This window comes from Balaenoptera borealis (assembly GCF_965194805.1).
Source record: "Balaenoptera borealis genome assembly, chromosome: 9".
NCBI lineage: Eukaryota > Metazoa > Chordata > Mammalia > Artiodactyla > Balaenopteridae > Balaenoptera > Balaenoptera borealis.
The window spans coordinates 120326030-120344087 of record NC_138873.1 but is presented as its reverse complement, the minus strand read 5'-3'; the positions used below and the strand labels follow the sequence as shown (position 1 = coordinate 120344087).

The window sequence follows — 18058 nt, the reverse complement described above, 5'->3', positions numbered from 1 at the left end:
AGAGATTTCTGTGCATTAATTTTGTATCCTGCTACTTTACCAAATTCATTGATTAGCTCTAGGAGTTTTCTGGTAGCATCTTTAGGATTCTCTATGTATAGTATCATGTCATCTGCAAACAGTGACAGCTTTACTTCTTCTTTTCCGATTTGGATTCCTTTTATTTCTTTGTCTTCTCTGATTGCTGTGGCTAACACTTCCAAAACTATGTTGAATAATAGTGGTGAGAGTGGGCAACCTTGTCTTGTTCCTGATCTTAGTGGAAATGGTTTCAGTTTTTCACCATTGAGGACAATGTTGGCTGTGGGTTTGTCATATATGGCCTTTATTATGTTGAGGAAAGCTCCCTCTATGCCTACTTTCTGGAGAGTTTTTATCATAAATGGGTGTTGAATTTTGTCGAAAGCTGTCTCTGCATCTATTGAGATGATCATATGGTTTTTCTCCTTCAATTTGTTAATATGGTGTATCACATTGATTGATTTGCGTATATTGAAGAATCCTTGCATTCCTGGGATAAACCCCACTTGATCATGGTGTATGATCCTTTTAATGTGCTGTTGGATTCTGTTTGCTAGTATTTTGTTGAGGATTTTTGCATCTATGTTCATCAGTGATATTGGCCTGTAGTTTTCTTTCTTTGTGACATCTTTGTCTGGTTTTGGTATCATGGTGATGGCGGCCTCGTAGAATGAGTTTGGGAGTGTTCCTCCCTCTGCAATATTTTGGAAGAGTTTGAGAAGGATAGGTGTTAGCTCTTCTCTAAATGTTTGATAGAATTCACCTGTGAAGCCATCTGGTCCTGGGCTTTTGTTTGTTGGAAGGTTTTTAATCACAGTTTCAATTTCAGTGCTTGTGATTGGTCTGTTCATATTTTCTATTTCTTCCTGGTTCAGTCTCAGCAGTTTGTGCATTTCTAAGAATCTGTCCATTTCTTCCAGTTTGTCCATTTTATTGGCGTAGAGTTGCTTGTAGTAATCTCTCATGATCGTTTGTATTTCTGCAGTGTCAGTGGTTACTTCTCCTTTTTCATTTCTAATTCTATTGATTTGAGTCTTCTCCCTTTTTCTCTTGATGAGTCTGGCTAATGGTTTATCAATTTTGTTTATCTTCTCAAAAACCAGCTTTTAGTTCTATTGATTTTTGCTATTGTTTCCTTCATTTCTTTTTCATTTATTTCTGACCTGATCTTTATGATTTCTTTCCTTCTGCTAGCTTTGGGGTTTTTTTGTTCTTCTTTCTCTAATTGCTTTAGGTGCAAGGTTAGGTTGTTTATTCGAGATGTTTCCTGTTTCTTGAGGTAGGCTTGTATTGCTATAAACTTCCCTCTTAGCACTGCTTTTGCTGCGTCCCATAGGTTTTGGGTTGTCGTATCTCCATTGTCATTTGTTTCTAGGTATTTTTTGATTTCCCCTTTGATTTCTTCAGTGATCACTTCGTTATTAAGTAGTGTATTGTGTAGCCTCCATGTGTTTGTATTTTTTACACATCTTTTTCTGTAATTGATATCTAGTCTCATAGCGTTGTGGTCGGAAAAGATACTTGATACGATTTCAATTTTCTTAAATTTACCAAGGCTTGATTTGTGACCCAAGATATGATCTATCCTGGAGAATGTTCCATGCGCACTTGAGAAAAATGTGTATTCTGTTGTTTTTGGGTGGAATGTCCTATAAATATCAATTAAGTCCATCTTGTTTAATGTATCATTTAAAGCTAGTGTTTCCTTATTTATTTTCATTTTGGATGATCTGTCCATTGGTGAAAGTGGGGTGTTAAAGTCCCCTACTATGATTGTGTTGCTGTCGATTTCCCCTTTTATGGCTGTTAGTATTTGCCTTATGTATTGAGGTGCTCCTATGTTGGGTGCATAAATATTTACAATTGTTATACCTTCCTCTTGGATCGATCCCTTGATCATTATATAGTGTCCTTCTTTGTCTCTTATAATAGTCTTTATTTTAAAGTCTATTTTGTCTGATATGAGAATTGCTACTCCAGCTTTCTTTTGATTTCCATTTGCATGGAATATCTTTTTCCATCCCCTCACTTTCAGTCTGTATGTGTCTCTAGGTTTGAAGTGGGTCTCTTGTAGACAGCATATATATGGGTCTTGTTTTTGTATCCATTCAGCCAGTCTTTGTCTTTTGGTGGGAGCATTTAATCCATTTACATTCAAGGTAATTATCGATATGTATGTTCCTATTCCCATTTTCTTAAATGTTTTGGGTTTGTTATTGTAGGTGTTTTCCTTCTCTTGTGTTTCTTGCCTAGAGAAGTTCCTTTATCATTTGTTGTAAAGCTGGTTTGGTGGTGCTGAACTCTTTCAGCTTTTGCTTGTCTGTAAAGGTTTTAATTTCTCCATCACATATGAATGAGATCCTTGCTGGGTAGAGTAATCTTGGTTGTAGGTTTTTCTCCTTCATCACTTTAAGTATATCCTGCCAGTCCCTTCTGGCTTGCAGAGTTTCTGCTGAAAGATCAGATGTTAACCTTATGGGGATTCCCTTGTGTGTTATTTGTTGTTTTTCCCTTGCTGCTTTTAATATGTTTTCTTTATATTTAATTTTTGACAGTTTGATTAATATGTGTCTTGGCATGTTTCTCCTTGAATTTATCCTGTATGGGACTCTCTGTGCTTCCTGGACTTGATTAACTATTTCCTTTCCCATATTAGGGAAGTTTTCAACTATAATCTCTTCAAATATTTTCTCAGTCCCTTTCTTTTTCTCTTCTTCTTCTGGGACCCCTATAATTCGAATGTTGGTGCGTTTAATGTTGTCCCAGAGGTCTCTGAGACTGTCCTCAGTTCTTTTCATTCTTTTTTCTTTATCCTGCTCTGTAGTAGTTATTTCCACCATTTTATCTTCCAGGTCACTTATCCTTTCTTCTGCCTCAGTTATTCTGCTATTGATCCCATCTAGAGTATTTTTTATTTCATTTATTGTGTTTTTCATCGTTGCTTGGTTCCTCTTTAGTTCTTCTACGTCCTTGTTAAATGTTTCTTGCATTTTCTCTATTCTATTTCCAAGATTTTGGATCATCCTTACTATCATTATTCTGAATTCTTTTTCAGGTAGACTATCTATTTCCTCTTCATTTGTTAGGTCTGGTGTGTTTTGACCCTGCTCCTTCACCTGCTGTGTGTTTTTCTGTCGTCTCATTTTGCTTATCTTACTGTGTTTGGGGTCTCCTTATCACAGGTTGCAGGTTCGTAGTTCCCGTTGTTTTTGGTATCTGTCCCCAGTGGGTAAGGTTGGTTCAGTGGGTTGTGTAGGCTTCCTGGTGGAGGGGACTATTGCCTGTGTTCTGGTGGATGAGGTTGAATCTTGTCTTTCTGGTGGGCACGTCCACGTCTGGTGGTGTGTTTTGGGGTGTCGGTGGCCTTATGATTTTAGGCAGCCTCCCTGCTAATGGATGGGGCTGTGTTCGTGTCTTGCTAGTTGTTTGGCATAGGGTGTCCAGCACTGTAGCTTGCTGGTCGTTGAGTGAAGCTGGGTCTTGATGTTGAGATGGAGATCTCTGAGAGATTTTTGCTGTTTGGTATTACGTGGAGCTGGTAGGTCTCTTGTGGACCAGTGTCCTGAAGTTGGCTCTCCCACCTCAGAGGCACAGCCCTGATGCTTGGCTGGAGCACCAAGAGCCTTTCATCCACACAGCTCAGAATATAAGGCAGAAAAAAATAGAAAGAAAGAAAGAGGATAAAATAAAATAAAATAAAGCTATTATAATAAAAAATAAGAAAAAAATTATTAAGAGTAAATGTATTCAGAAAAAAATTTTTTTTTAATTTTTAAAAATAGATTTATTAATTTTTTATAGTAAAAAATAAGAAAAAAATTTTTAAGAAAAAATTTTATTAAGAAAAAAAATTTTAATTTTTTAAAATAAAAAATATGAAAAAACTTATTAAAATTTTTTTTTAATTTCTAAAAATAGAAAATACGGAAAAAATTATTAAGAAAACATATATTAGGAAAAAAAAATTTTTTTTAAGTAAAAAAAAAAAAAAATGGACGGACGTAACCCTAGGACTAATGGTGAAAGCAAAGCTATACAGACAAAATCTCACCCAGAAGCATACACACATACACTCACAAAAAAAGGAAAAGGGGAAATTAATATATCCTGCTCCTAAAGTCCACCTTTTGAATTTGGGATGATTCGTTGTCTATTCAGGTATTCAACAGATGCAGGCACATCAAGTTGTTTGTGGAGCTTTAATCCGCTGCTTCTGAGGCTGCTGGGAGAGATTTCCCTTTCTCTTCTTTGTTCGTACAGCTCCCAGCGTTCAGCTTTGGATTTGGACCTGCCTCTGCATGTACGTCGCCTGAGGGCGTCCGTTCCCCGCCCAGACAGAACGGGGTTAAAGGAGCAGCTGCTTCGGGGGCTCTGGCTCACTCAGGCCGGGGGAGGGAGCGGTACGGAGGAGGCGGGGCGAGCCTGTGGCGTCAGAGGCGTCGTGACGTTGCAGCAGCCTGAGGCGCGCCGTGTGTTCTCCCGGGGAAGTTGTCCCCGGATCACGGGAGCCTGGCAGTGGTGAGCTGCACCGGCTCCTGGGAGGGGCGGTGTGGAGAGTGACCTGTGCTCGCACACAGGCTTCTTGGTGGCGGCAGCAGCAGCCTTAGCGTCTCCTACCAGTCTCTGGGGTCCGCGCTGATGGCCGCGACTCGCGCCCGTCTCTGGGGTCCGCGCTGTTAGCCGCGGCTCACGCCCGCCTCTGGAGTTCGTCTAGGCGGCGCTCTGAATCCCCTCTCCTTGCGCGCCGTGAATCAAAGAGGCAAGAAAAAGTCTCTTGCCTCTTCGGCGGCTGCAGACCTCCTCTCCGGCTCCCTCCCGGCTCGCCGCGGCACGCCAACCCCTTCAGGCTGTGTTCACGCCGCCAACCCCAGTCCTCTCCCTGTGATCCTCTCCCTGCGATCCGACTGAAGCCCGGGCCTCAGCTCCCAGCCCCGCCCGCCCCGGCGGGTGAGCAGACAAGCCTCTCGGGCTGGTGAGTGCTGGTTGGCGCCGAGCCTCTGTGCGGGAGTCTCTCCGCTTTGCCCTCCGCACCCCTGTGACTGCGCTCTCCTCCGCGGCTCCGAAGCTTCCCCCCTCTGCCACCCGCAGTCTCTGCCCGCAAAGGGGCTTCCTAGTGCCTGGAAACCTTTCCTCCTTCACGGCTCCATCCCACTGCCGCAGGTCCCGTCCCTATTCTTTTGTCTCTGTTATTTCTTTTTTCTTTTACCCTACCCAAGTACGTGGGGATTTTCTTGCCTTTTGGGAGGTCTGACGTCTTCTGCCAGCGTTCAGTGGGTGTTCTGTAGGAGCAGTTCCACGTGTAGATGTATTTCTACTGTATCTGTGGGAAGGAAGGTGATCTCCGCATCTTACTCTTCAGCCATCTTGCCCCCACTCCAACAATCATCTTTTGATGTTCCCCATTACCTGCGCCAGTCCCCTGCCCTGTCCCCTCCCCCTGGTACTTTAGCTCAGGGAGGAAGGAGCGCAGAGGGACTCGGCTGAATAAGGGGCCTGCGCGCCTCGGGAGGAGTTTTCAGCCGCTTTCCCCGCAGTCGGGTGGAGGGGCGCTGACGCTGCAGCCAGACCCTGCGCCTCCCTTCCCCCATTTCCCCTCAGGACGCTCAGGCCGACCCCCTCCCCATGCCCACCAGGCCTCGCGAGCCAGGTCGAGGGCAGGGGCGAGAGGAGGGACTGAAGTTCCCGGGGACCAGACGCTGGAGGCCGCTCTTTCTGCACAGCAGCGGCGGGTGGCAGCGAACCCCTGACCCTCAGAAGCTGGTCTTGTGCTGCCGCCCAGGCACCGGACCAGGCGGAGGGTCGGCGCCCACTTACCCGGCCCGCCGTCCCCGCGACTGTCACGGCTTCGGCCCCCGGGGCAACTCCAGAGCCGGCAGCCTCAGTGAGGTCGCCCTACCCTCGGGCTCCGGGGCAGTTCCTTGACGGCGGAGGGAAGAGACCCCGCCCGAGCCGGGAGTTCCAGCTCTGAGGAAACGCGGGCTCTGTTCAGCGCGCAGTGGGTGGGACCGCTCTGCCCCGAGGCCTTCCGGGAGGGAGCGGGGCGGCGGGGGAGGGAGCCGCCAGGAGCGCAGGGCCCCGTCGGGGGTCCTGGAGGGGCGGCCCGGCCTGGGGGCCACGCCCACTGTGGCCGCAGCCCTGGTCTTTTTCCTGGAATCCTACACGAAAAGGTTAGAAAGATACACAGTCTACAGTAAATATTCACAAATGATTGTTGCTGCTGTGCTCACTATTCTATTAAAGGTGTAAAATCCATAAAACACTTTAAGTTCAAAATTAAATATGAATTTTTACCTTTCTAATTATGTCTCTGATATTCACAGTTGTGGTTAATGAATCAGAGACTGTGGCATCACTAGTTAAAAATGAGCTTGTTAAAAAAATAGAACTCAGGCCCACCGGACCTACTGAATCACAATCTGCACTTTTACAATCTCCCCAGTGTACTTGTGTACCCATGAATAGTTGAAAGGTACATTTCTACCTCGACAGGTCTTTTCTGTATGAGAAATACACACATTTTATCCAGTTTGATATAAATAAAACACTCAAAAATGCATATGCCTGTGTTGAAACCATCATTTTATCATTTCTTTTCCAGACAAGTATAGTCTCTATACTGGTTTTGTGGATCACATGCCATACTCTTTTCTTATAGTTAGAAATAAGGTAGAGAAAGTTACTTTGTAAATAGATAGATAGATAATTGAAGATACTCTTCTAAATTAAAACCAGTTCTCTTAGCTTGCTGTTTTCTTCTTGGGTCACATTATGAACTCTTCCCGTGGCCACATGGCATGTGTACTTTTAATTTCAGGGACTGCTGACATTCCAGGATGTGGCCATAGATTTCTCTCAAGAGGAGTGAGAATGCCTGGGCCAAGATCAATGGGAATTGTACAGGGATGTGATGTTAGAGAAGTATAGGAACCTGCTCTCCTTGGGTGAGGATACCTTCCTTCCAGAATTCCTTATCCAACCACAGGGTTTGGAGTCCTTCATTTGTAGAATGTCTCCTGAAATCTTCTGCTTCCTACAATAGGGTTTCAGATTGCAACGTTTCAGGAAAGATTGGGAGTTTGTGGGTATAATTTATCTTATTCTTTTAAAATTGCAGCCTCCCTTTTAATATACTTTGTAACTGCTTGGGATGTGTCTATATGAACTGTGTACTATATGCTTCTGTTTTAGTCCTTATAATATTTTATTGTCTTATTTTCTGTAACAATTTTCCATGGATTCTTTGGGCTTAAGGTATATTAAAAGGGAGACTGTGATTCTTGGACTTCCCTCGTGGTGCAGTGGTTAAGAATTTGCCTGCCAATGCTGGGAACACAGGTTTGATCCCTGTTCCGGGAAGATCCCACGTGCCACGGAGCAACTAAGCCAGTGGGCCACAACTACTGATCCTGCACGCCACAACTACTGAAGCCGGTGCGCCTTGAGCCCGTGTGTTATTTATTTTTGGGAGAGTAAAACCACCTCTGAGTGATTAGAATTTAGACCAGCTAGTCAAAATGCTTTATCACCTGTTCTTCTAAAACACTGATCAATGGAACAAGTTTTACTAGGGATAACAGTGTAATTGTATTCTAGATTTCATATCGGCAATATGGTTTATGACCTTGATGCTGGATCACAACATTTCAATGGTATAACTGCTATTAATTGTCTGTTTGTTCAACGATTAAAGTCTCACGTGATCTGAGTTCAGACTGGAGTCATCCTGGTTGGTGTCTGTCTATTGCAGATTTCTTCCAGTATGAAAGGACAAGAGCAATACGGCTTACTTTACAAAATGTCTTCAAACTAAATGATGATATAATCTACATTCAATTAATTTATACATACCCTACTGTAGAACAGGGTTTATTACAGTGGCAGAGCCCAGTAATTTTGTAAAACTGAAACCTTTATCCGCACTGGTTCAAGTCCTCTTCCTAAGAATATGTTTATAATCAACATTCTTTCACAAATTACCCAATTTAATTCACCATAGCATTCCTCATATTAACTAAATGGAAAATCCTAGGCTATATACAAATCCAGAAAGGGCCAAAAATCATCAGCCCCCATGGATGATTACAACCCATTGCTGAGGCATTCAAATTACTTATTAAAGAACCACTACGTCCATTAACATCATCTATTTATATATTATTGTCCCAATGCTAGCCTTAACCCTGGCTCTCACAACATGAATTCCTCTTCCCATATCTTATCTGCTAATTAATATAAATGTAGGCATATTATTTATATTAGCCATATCACATCTAGCCATTTATTCCATCCTCAGATCTGGATGAGCTTCACATTCAAAATACTCACTCACTGGAGCTCTAGGGACAGTAGCACAGACAATCTCATATGAAATAATGTAGCAGTTATTCTATTCCTAGTCTTACTGATAAATGGATCATTTACACTTTCAACAGTAATTATTACACAAGAACACCTACGACTAATGTTCTCCTGACCCCTACCCAGAATTTGATTATCTCCGCAGTAGCAGAAATCCAATGAAGCCCTACTTGATTTAACAGAAGTAGAATCAAAACCTGTATATGACTTCAATGTAGAAAATGTAGCAGGCCCATTCACCCCGTCCTTACTAGAGAATATGTCAATTTCCTTATAATAAACATTTCCACAACAATCTATTTTTAGGAGCTTCCGACAATCCCTAGGTGCCAGAATTATATACAGCCCAAGTCATCATTAAAACACATCTAACAATCTCCTTTCTATGAATTTGGGCATCCTACCCACAATTTTGATATGATCAACGTATACATCTCTTATAAAAAGTTTTTTTACTACTAACATTAACCCTATATATATGAGAGTTTTCACTACCTGTCATCATACCAGGCAATCCACCACAAACTTAAGAAATATGTCTGACAAGAGAGTTACTTTGATAGAGTAAATCATAGAGGTTTCAATGCTCTTATTCCTGGAATTGAATTCTTCCTAAGAATTTTACATTCTCCATGCTACCACATTACACTACATGCTATATAGTAAGGTTCTCTAAGTAAGCTTCAGGCCCATACCCCCAAAATGTTTTTGTATACCCTTCCTGTGCTAATAAACTCTCATTGTTTTTACTATCATTCTACTGACCATTATCTCAGGAAATATAATTGTATAACAAGCTCACACTGGTTAATGGTATCCCCATTCTAATAAAAAACACGAACCCATAAGCTACAGAAGCATCCAACATATATTTCCTAAAACAATCCACCATATCAATACCACTTATAATGGCTATTATCATTAATCTAATATACTCTGGTCAAAGAGCACAATGAATAACAAAAATCTTTAATCCAGCAGCATCCACCCTCATGACAATCGCCCTTGTCACAAAAGTAGGACTTTCCCCATTTCACTTCTGAGTGCCTGAAGTCACACAAGGCATCCCATGAACAGCAGACCTGATGCTATCAACATGACAAAATTGCACCCCTATCAGTTTTATACCACATGTCACCATCCATCAACCTAAATATACTATTAATCATAGTGATATTATAAATCATAGCTGGAGGCTGAGGCAGACTTCGCCATACTCACCTGGAAAATATTACACCCTCCTCATCAATTGCCCATATAGGATGAATAACAGCTATTATAATGTATATTCAGATTATAACAATCCTAAACATACTAATTTATATCATAACAACACTATCTTCTTCTTATTTATGCCCAGATCATGTACTACAAGAGTATCATTATCACACACATGAGATAAAACACCTCCCATCCCAATCCTTTTCCTCACCATTATAGTATCATTAGGACATCGCCCATCACGATCAGGGTTTTTTCCCAAATGAATAATTATCCAAGAGATAACAAAAATGATAACATCATTCTACCAACACTAATAGCCATCATAGCAGTCCTCAGCATATATTTCTACTTGCAGCTAACATACTCCACATCACTAACTATATTCCCTTCATTAAACAACACAAAAACAAAACAATTTCAACATACAAAGAAATAACCTTCCTATCATTACCAATCATAATACCCACACGATTACTACACATAACACCCATTCTATCGGTGCTGGACTAGGAATTTAGGTTAGTTCAGACCAAGAGCTTTCAAAACCCTAAACAAGTAAAATTTACTTAATTCCTAAAAGTAAGGATTGCAAGATTTTATCCTACATCAATTGAATGTAAAGCAAACATTGTAATGAAGCCAAATCTTTACGAGATTGATGAATTTTAACCCCAGGAAACTTTAGTTAACAGGTAAATCCTCTAGTCAACTGGCTTCAGTCTACTTCTCCTTCATTTGAGAAAAAAAAAAAAGAAGAAGAAAAAAAGGCAGGAAAATCACCGGCAGAATAGAAGCTGCTTCTCTGAAGTTACAATTCAATTTGTTGATTCACCACAGGGTTTGCCAGAAAGAGGGCTCAATCTCTGTCTTTAGATTTACAGTCTAATGCTAACTCAGTCATTTTACCTCTGTTCATACATTGCTGATTATTTTCAACAAATCACAAAGATATCAGCATTTTATATTTACTATTTGGTGCTTGAGCTGGAGTAGCAGGCAGCACCTTAAGTATATTAATCGAGGCTGAGCTATGCTGACCTGGACCGCTACTTGGAGATGCCCAAATCTGTGAGGTAGTCATAACAGTCCCTGCACTTGTAATAATTTTCTTTATAGCTGTACCCATTATGATTGCAGGGTTTGAAAACTGACTTGGGCCACTAATAGCTCGGACACCTGAGGTAGCATTTCCCCAAATAAATCATATAAACTTTCGACTACTTCCCCCATCATTCTTACTCCTACTCATATCACCAATAGTAGAAGCTGGTTCTGGTACCAGTGGAACCGTATATTCAGCTCTAGCCTGCAATCTGGCCCACGCAGGAGCCTCTGTCGACCTAACCATTTTCTCCTTACATTTAGCAGGTGTCTCTTCAATTCTTGGTATTATTACTTTTAGTAGTATAGTCTTTCATACAAAACCAGCAGTCATATCCCAATACCAAACACCATTATTTGTTTAATCTTCCCCAGTTATAGCCATATTACTATCATTACCAATCTCAGTCTGAGCAGCCAGAATTGCCATACTGTTAAGAGATAGAAATCTAAACACTACTTTCTTTGACCCTGCAGGAGGAGACCAAATCCTATACCAACACCTATTTTGATTCTTTGGTCACCCTGAAGTCTATATTCATGGCCTACCAGGGTTTCTTATAAACTCACATATCATTACATACTATTTAGGACAAAAATTGCCTTTCAGCTATCTGGGAATAGTATGAGTCATGTCCACTGGCTTTTTAGGAGTTCTCTTGTGGGCCCATCATATGTTTACCATAGGGATAGCTGTGGACTCAGGAGCATACTTTGCATCAGCTACCGTAATTACTTCTATCCCTACAGGAGTAAAAGTATCTAGCTGATTAACAACTCTTTATTTAATTTTTCTTTTTCTTTTCTTTTCTTTTTTTTTTTTGGCTGAGTTGGGTCTTGGTTGCTGTGCATGGGCTTTCTCTGGTTGCGGTGAGCGGCAGCTACTCTTCGTTGCGGTGTGCGGCCCTTTCATTGCAGTGGCTTCTCTTGTTGCAGAGCACGGCCTCTAGGCACGTGGGCTTCAGTAGTTGTGGCTTGCGGGCTCTAGAGGGCAGGCTCAGTTGTTGTGGCGCACGGGCTTTTTGCTCCGCGGCATGTGGAATCTTCCCAGACGAGGGCTCGAACCTGTGTCCCCTGCATTGGCAGGCGAATTCTTAACCACTGCGTCACCAGGGAAGTCCCTGGTTAGCAACTGTTCACGGAGGTAATACTATATGACCTCCCACTATATTATGAGTTTTAGGCTTTAGTTTTTCTTTTTACAGTAGGTGGTTTGACAGGAATCACGTTAGCCAACTCATCCCCGGACATTGTCCTCCAGGGTACATACTATGTAGTAGCACACTTCCATGACCTAATGTCCATGGGAGCAGTCTTCACTATTATAGGAGGCTTCCTACACTGATTCCCACTATTCTCAGGTTATACTGTTAACTCAGCATGAGCAAAAATTCACTTCACAAGTATATTTGTAGTAGTAAATATGACTTCCTGCAGCACTTTCGTGGCCTCTCAGGGATGTCACTACGTTAGTCTGAGTACCCTGAGGCACACACAACATGAAATATTTTGTCTTTAGGCTCATTCATCTCAGTAGCAGCAGTAATGCTAATAATCTTCATACTTTGAAAAGCATTTGTGTCTAAACAAGAAGTCTTAGCAGTGGAAATTGCTACTCCTAACCTAGAATGGTTACACGGATGCCCTCCACCATATCCTATGTTTCAAGATCCTACCTATGTAAGTGTAAAATAAGGAAGGACTCAAGTCCTTTTCAACCAGTTTCAAGCCAACACCATAACAATTATGTCTTCCTCAATAAATGAGATAAAAGTAAAAAGTGATGTAGCTTTGTCAAAGTTAAATCATAGGCTAAAATCCTGTATATCACTAAGTCATATCAATTTCATCTAGGCTCTCAAGATACAACATCACCGATTATGGAAGAACTTTTACATTTTCATCATCACACATTAATAGTGATTTTTAAAATAAGTTCTCTAGTCCTCTATATCATTTCACTAATATTGACATCTAAACTAACTCATATGCATACAATAGATGCACAGGTAGAGAAAATGTGAACAATTTACTAGCCATTATTGTAATCTTAATTGCCCTATCATCATTGTGAATGCTTTACATGATACATGAAATCAATAACTCTTCCCAAACCATAAAAAAACTATGGGTCAGTAATGATACTGAAGCTACAAATACACAGATTATGAAGATTTAAATGTTGACTCCTCTGTAATCCCCACATCAGAGCTAAAACCAGGAGAATAATGACTAATAGAAGTCAACAACCGAGTAGTTAGGGATAGTCATTGAATATTAGTTTCATCTGAAATTGTTGTACACTCCGGAGTTGTTCCTTCTCAGGCCTAAAGAGAGCTGCTATCCCAGGACGCCTAACTTAAAGAATCCTAATATCAACAGGACCAGGCCTATGTTGTGGACAAGAGAGCTCGTTTTCCTGAGTTCAAAGACAGGACAGAGGGATATGGCTGAGATATGGGGTGAATCTGGAGCCCATGGGGATGCACTCTCCAAGCTCCAGTATAGGAATGGGGCCGCTAGGGTCCCAGGCCACCCACCACGCCCTCTCGAGCAGGATCTTGGCAACATTCCCTGTCAGTGATGGGGCAGCCCTGGCACTTGTCACGCCCTGATGTCGTGTCCTATGTGGGCCCCATGCTCTTGGGACCACACCCCACACTCTGCAGGTCCATGCTACAGGGTCCTTCATGCCTCAGGAGTAGAGACCACACAGCAAGCAGTTCCCTCCCCAACCAGCAGGAGGAGGGGAGGAGAGCAGGGGCACCAGGGGACTCTCACTCAGACAACAACACCCCAGCGGTGCCAGCGGGGACAGTGATGATGCAGATGAGGCACAGACCAAGAGATGGGACCAGAGGACCCAAAAGGCAGCTGGTCAGGTCCTGGCTCACCTGCACCCCGGACACCTTTGTCCCGCATACACCCCCTTCCTCATACACCCTCTCCTTAAATGCAGATTCTTCAGATGCAAACAGGCAGAGCTTCAGACTGAAAGTCAGCTCTTCCAAAATGACCCGTCAGCAAACACTGCAGGATTCCACTCCAGTGGGTGCCCTGGAGTCGACAACTCAGGGACTGAAGTGGATATCGGTGCCAGGGGCAGTGGGAGGGAATGGGGAGTGAGACTTTTATGGTTGTGGAATTTTGGTTTTGCAAGATGAAAAGTTCTAGGGGTGGTGGTGATGGCTCCACGAGAAAGTGAATATATCTGAGGCCTCAGAAACGTGCACTTAAAATGGTGATGATGGTAAAGGGTATGTGACTGTGTTTTATTTCACTTAAAATAAATTCTTAAAATAATGTCTTGTTAATTGAGATTCCATTTCGACTCCCCTTCATCACAAATGTCGGAGGCCCAGACACAGTCCCCTACTTTAGGGGCCATCACGGTACCCTCACAGAGCACGTGGGAGACCATTCTTAGGGGGGGCTAGTCTGTGCTCACCTGACCTCTGTCCAGGGGGACCCAGGCAGTGGTGACCCCCATAGATTAGACATATGATATGCTATAGTATTAATATGATACCACCAAGTGTTGTCACTCACCGGAACACAGAGCATCAACCCACTCAAACATGCCTGACCTCATATGATTGTGACAAGATGAAGAGAAGAAAAGGAACCACAGGTTAATCAGGACAACACCCTTAATGCAGAGGTTGGAAATCTCAAAGGGGACAGGACACACTGCAGGCAAAGAACACATATGGGGTCTCCTTGTACATGTGATCCTGACCCATGCAGGTATGGTGAGACCCACACAGTCCCCGCACCCTATACCTGGGGCCACACATCCACACTCACCAGGGTGACCCACCTCCCCAGACCCCTCCACCTGGGTCACATGTCCACAGTCCCAGGGTGACCTCACCTCCCCAGACCCTGCACCTGGGGTCACAAGTCCCCTTGGTCAGGACACCATGGCTCTGCAGGGGGCTCCCCCAATGTGGAAACAAGCTGGGTCCCTGGGACCTCCTGGGATGGGAAAAAGTGTCAGGTGGGTCTCCTTTCCCCACACTTGTCCCAGAGGAGTCCTCCTCTTCTCACTTTGGTTCTGTGTGATTTTAACTGTTTTTAAAGCTTTCATACTAGAGTTGAACACACGACCCTGGTGCTGGCGTGCTCAGTCCTTTCTCGTCTCGCTTACATGTTGAGAAAACTCACAGGACAGCAGGGCTGAAAGCCGAGGGGCAGCTCTGGACTCTGCTGAGTAGGGACGGTAGACTGGAGGGAGAGCTCAGCAGCAGCCTCAGCTGTCACCCATCGGCCTTTTGCCCGATCTGCGTGCCCTGCAATCAATTCACCAGCTAAACCTGCTTCCCTATGCACCATGCACATGCTGGTAAATTGGAATTATTGCCAGGTAGTCCTCCTGAGGATTCTCCACGAGCCCCAGGGAAGGTGAACCTTGCAGGAATTAAGACTAAGGCCCCGACCATAGCACTGACCCTTGGGAGGACCAGGTCACCACACTCAGAAGAGAGGCTGTTACGTAGACAAGTCCACCTCAGCTCCAGACCCCAGACATCTAAGCACTGACATTCAGATGCAGGCACGGAGCTTCCCAGTACTGAGGCCAGGCCGGGTCTCAACCCAGGTCCCCATAGTCCTAGCGTACACAGAACATGGTCAGGTCTAAATCTTCTTATTATAGACAACACATGGTCAGCTCTAAACATAATCAGTAGACAGGACATGCAGAGGTCTAAATCTACCATGTAGACACAACTTGATCATGTTTAAACTAGCTTAGGGCTGATCTCATAGGAGGTACAGATCACACACATGGGTCTCTCATCTTTGGACACCCACATCAGGAAACTGAACAAAATCTTTGTCATTAAACATTTCAACAGGCAAAACAGAAATGTTCCCAATTTCTCTGGCCACCTGATGGTCAGGATCCACGGGCGAGCCACGAACTTAGAGTGCAGCCCAGTCTGCTGCCAGGACAGACAAGACGTGGCCTGATTCCAGCCTCCCAGGCTTCCAGAAGGAGGCGGCCACACTGGAAGCCCAGGCAGGAGAGTCCGGCATGGTCCGGGCCGGGAGATCCGGTCTGTCCATTCGGCTGGCCGATTCCGGGCGGGGCGCTCAGGGCCGCTGAGAGCCCTGCACTCAGGTCCTGCTTCCCTGCAGCGTGTGCGTGTGCGTGTGCGTGTGCGTGTGCGTGTGTGTGTGTGTAGAGGGGGCGGTGGCTGACGGCTCCCATGGCTCCCGTCCCGGGCACCGCGCTGTCTTCGAGGGGAGGCACGGGGAGAGGTAGGGGCACAGAAGCCGTTGGAGAGGAGAACCCACTGCGGAACTCCTTGCACACTGGCTCGCCCCACCCGGAGACCCGCCTGCCCATCGTGGGCCGCATGTCACCCCCCAGCCCCCCACCCCCGAGGGCAGGGTGCCTGCTCTTTCAACAGCACAGGGTCTCACATGAAGGAGACCCAGTGGGGACTGTCACCACCACCACCCCCCACTCCTGATGCTGTGTTTGGGGAGAATGAACCCCCTTGACTGGGCGATGGGACCCTGTGTGGAAAGAGGTGGCGGCCCCATCCAAGTCGGGGCCTGGCTGAGAGATGGGAACACAGGAGCCAAGGGCAGGGCCTGGAGGCCAGGCCAACAGGAGGGGCACCCCCAGCCTTGGCCGGGCTCTCCAACGGTGACATTGTTGCTTTAGGGGACCTGGGGCAGGCGACTGAATGTAAAGGGAGTCTAAACTGGACCCTGAATGGGGCTTAAAGAAGGTGTGAAGGATGTTACTGAGACAGTGACAGTCATTGGAAGACACACTCTGTGTCAGGATATCCTGCTCCATCCATTTAAATCCCTGAGATCTGTGACCTTAACGTGGCTACGCAGGATTGTTGGAGCAGCTGCGTGCGGATATATCTGGGGCACAATTCAGTCTGCAGCCAACTTGCAAGTGGTTCCAGCAAACACACAGGTGTGCGCACAGGCAGGCACAGCACACACACAAACATATGCACGTGCACAGCACAAATATATTCACACACTAGCATGTGAACACACATGCACGCATATGCCCATGCACACACTAATGTGTGCAAGTGCACATACCTATGCACATGCACAGCATAGGTATGCAAACAGGCACATGCACACGCATAGCACACACACAGGGAATAAAGTGAATCCGTAAAGCATTAATTCCTGAACACAAGTGAAGCTGACATGTATTTTCCCCTTTTCTTAGCCTTGATGTTTTCCATAACAAAAAGTTTAAGAAAAAAGTTAATGGCAAATGACTTTTGATTCATCGGACTTTCTGACATTATTCCACAAATATTATGACATGAGAAATGAATGTAGGTATTACATGTGTCCACTAATGGATGAATGGAGAAGCAAAACATGGTCCATCAATACAAGGGAATGCTATTCAGCCTAAAAAGGAAGGCAATTCTGACACAGGCTGCAGCAGGGATGAACCTTGAGGGCATTATGCTCAGTGATGTAAGCTAGACACAGAAAAACAAACAGTGCTTGATCCACTCATACAAGGCCCCTAGAGTAGTCGGAAACATAGAAACAGAAAGTAGGACGTTGAGTGCCAGGGGCTGAGGGAGGGACAATGGGGAGTGAGTGTTTAATGGGGACTGTTTCAATTTTGCAAGATGAAAAAGTTCTGGAGGAGGAGGGCGGTCAGGTTTGTACAACAGTGTGAATTACTTCTTGACCCCGAAATGTGCACTTAAAAATGGTTAAGATAGTAAATTTTATGTTATGTGTATTTGACCACAATTTTTAAAACTTTTTTAGAAACAACAGGAAATAGTCCATGAATACCACAAGATGCACAACTTCACTAACAACCGAGGGATTAAAACCATAAGAAAAATACTGTGCATACACCTACCAGAATGGCAGACATGAAAGACATAGTATCAAATATCAGCAGGATGTGGAGCAATGGAAAGCCTGGTACGCAGCGGGGGGGATGCAACCACTTCTGAAACAATCGGGCCTCAGATAGCAAAGTCTGTGCACAGAGACCCACAGTGCTCCTCCCAGTTGAACACAAACCCACCAGCCCTGCACCAGGACACACGGACATGGACTCTGCAGCCACAGGAGCCAAACCTGAAAGAACTTGAAGGCCATCACAAGTGGATGCAGAAATGAACCCTGCACGCTCCTATGAAGGAATATTCCACAGCAATGGAGTACAATTTGTTTAAAGGTAGTAAAACTATAAAAATTATTTTTTAAAAAAACTATATTCACAAGATGAAAGAATCTCATGGACACAAGGCTGAGCCATCAAGAGCAATAAAGCAGCCTGCATGGTACACCCACTTACAGACTTTGGAACTAGGCAAAGCTGGGTTGCGTT

General features: G+C 44.2%; 1 long non-coding RNA gene across 1 annotated transcript; it reads right to left on the bottom strand.

Moving 5' to 3' along the window:
* Nucleotides 1–7198: 7198 nt before the first annotated feature.
* On the bottom strand, nt 7199–14398 carry LOC309634756. Its single transcript, XR_014248412.1, has 2 exons — nt 11095–14398; nt 7199–8235 (listed from the first exon to the last, which is right to left on the bottom strand). It is a non-coding gene; the product is annotated as an uncharacterized lncRNA (long non-coding RNA).
* Nucleotides 14399–18058: the final 3660 nt, after the last annotated feature.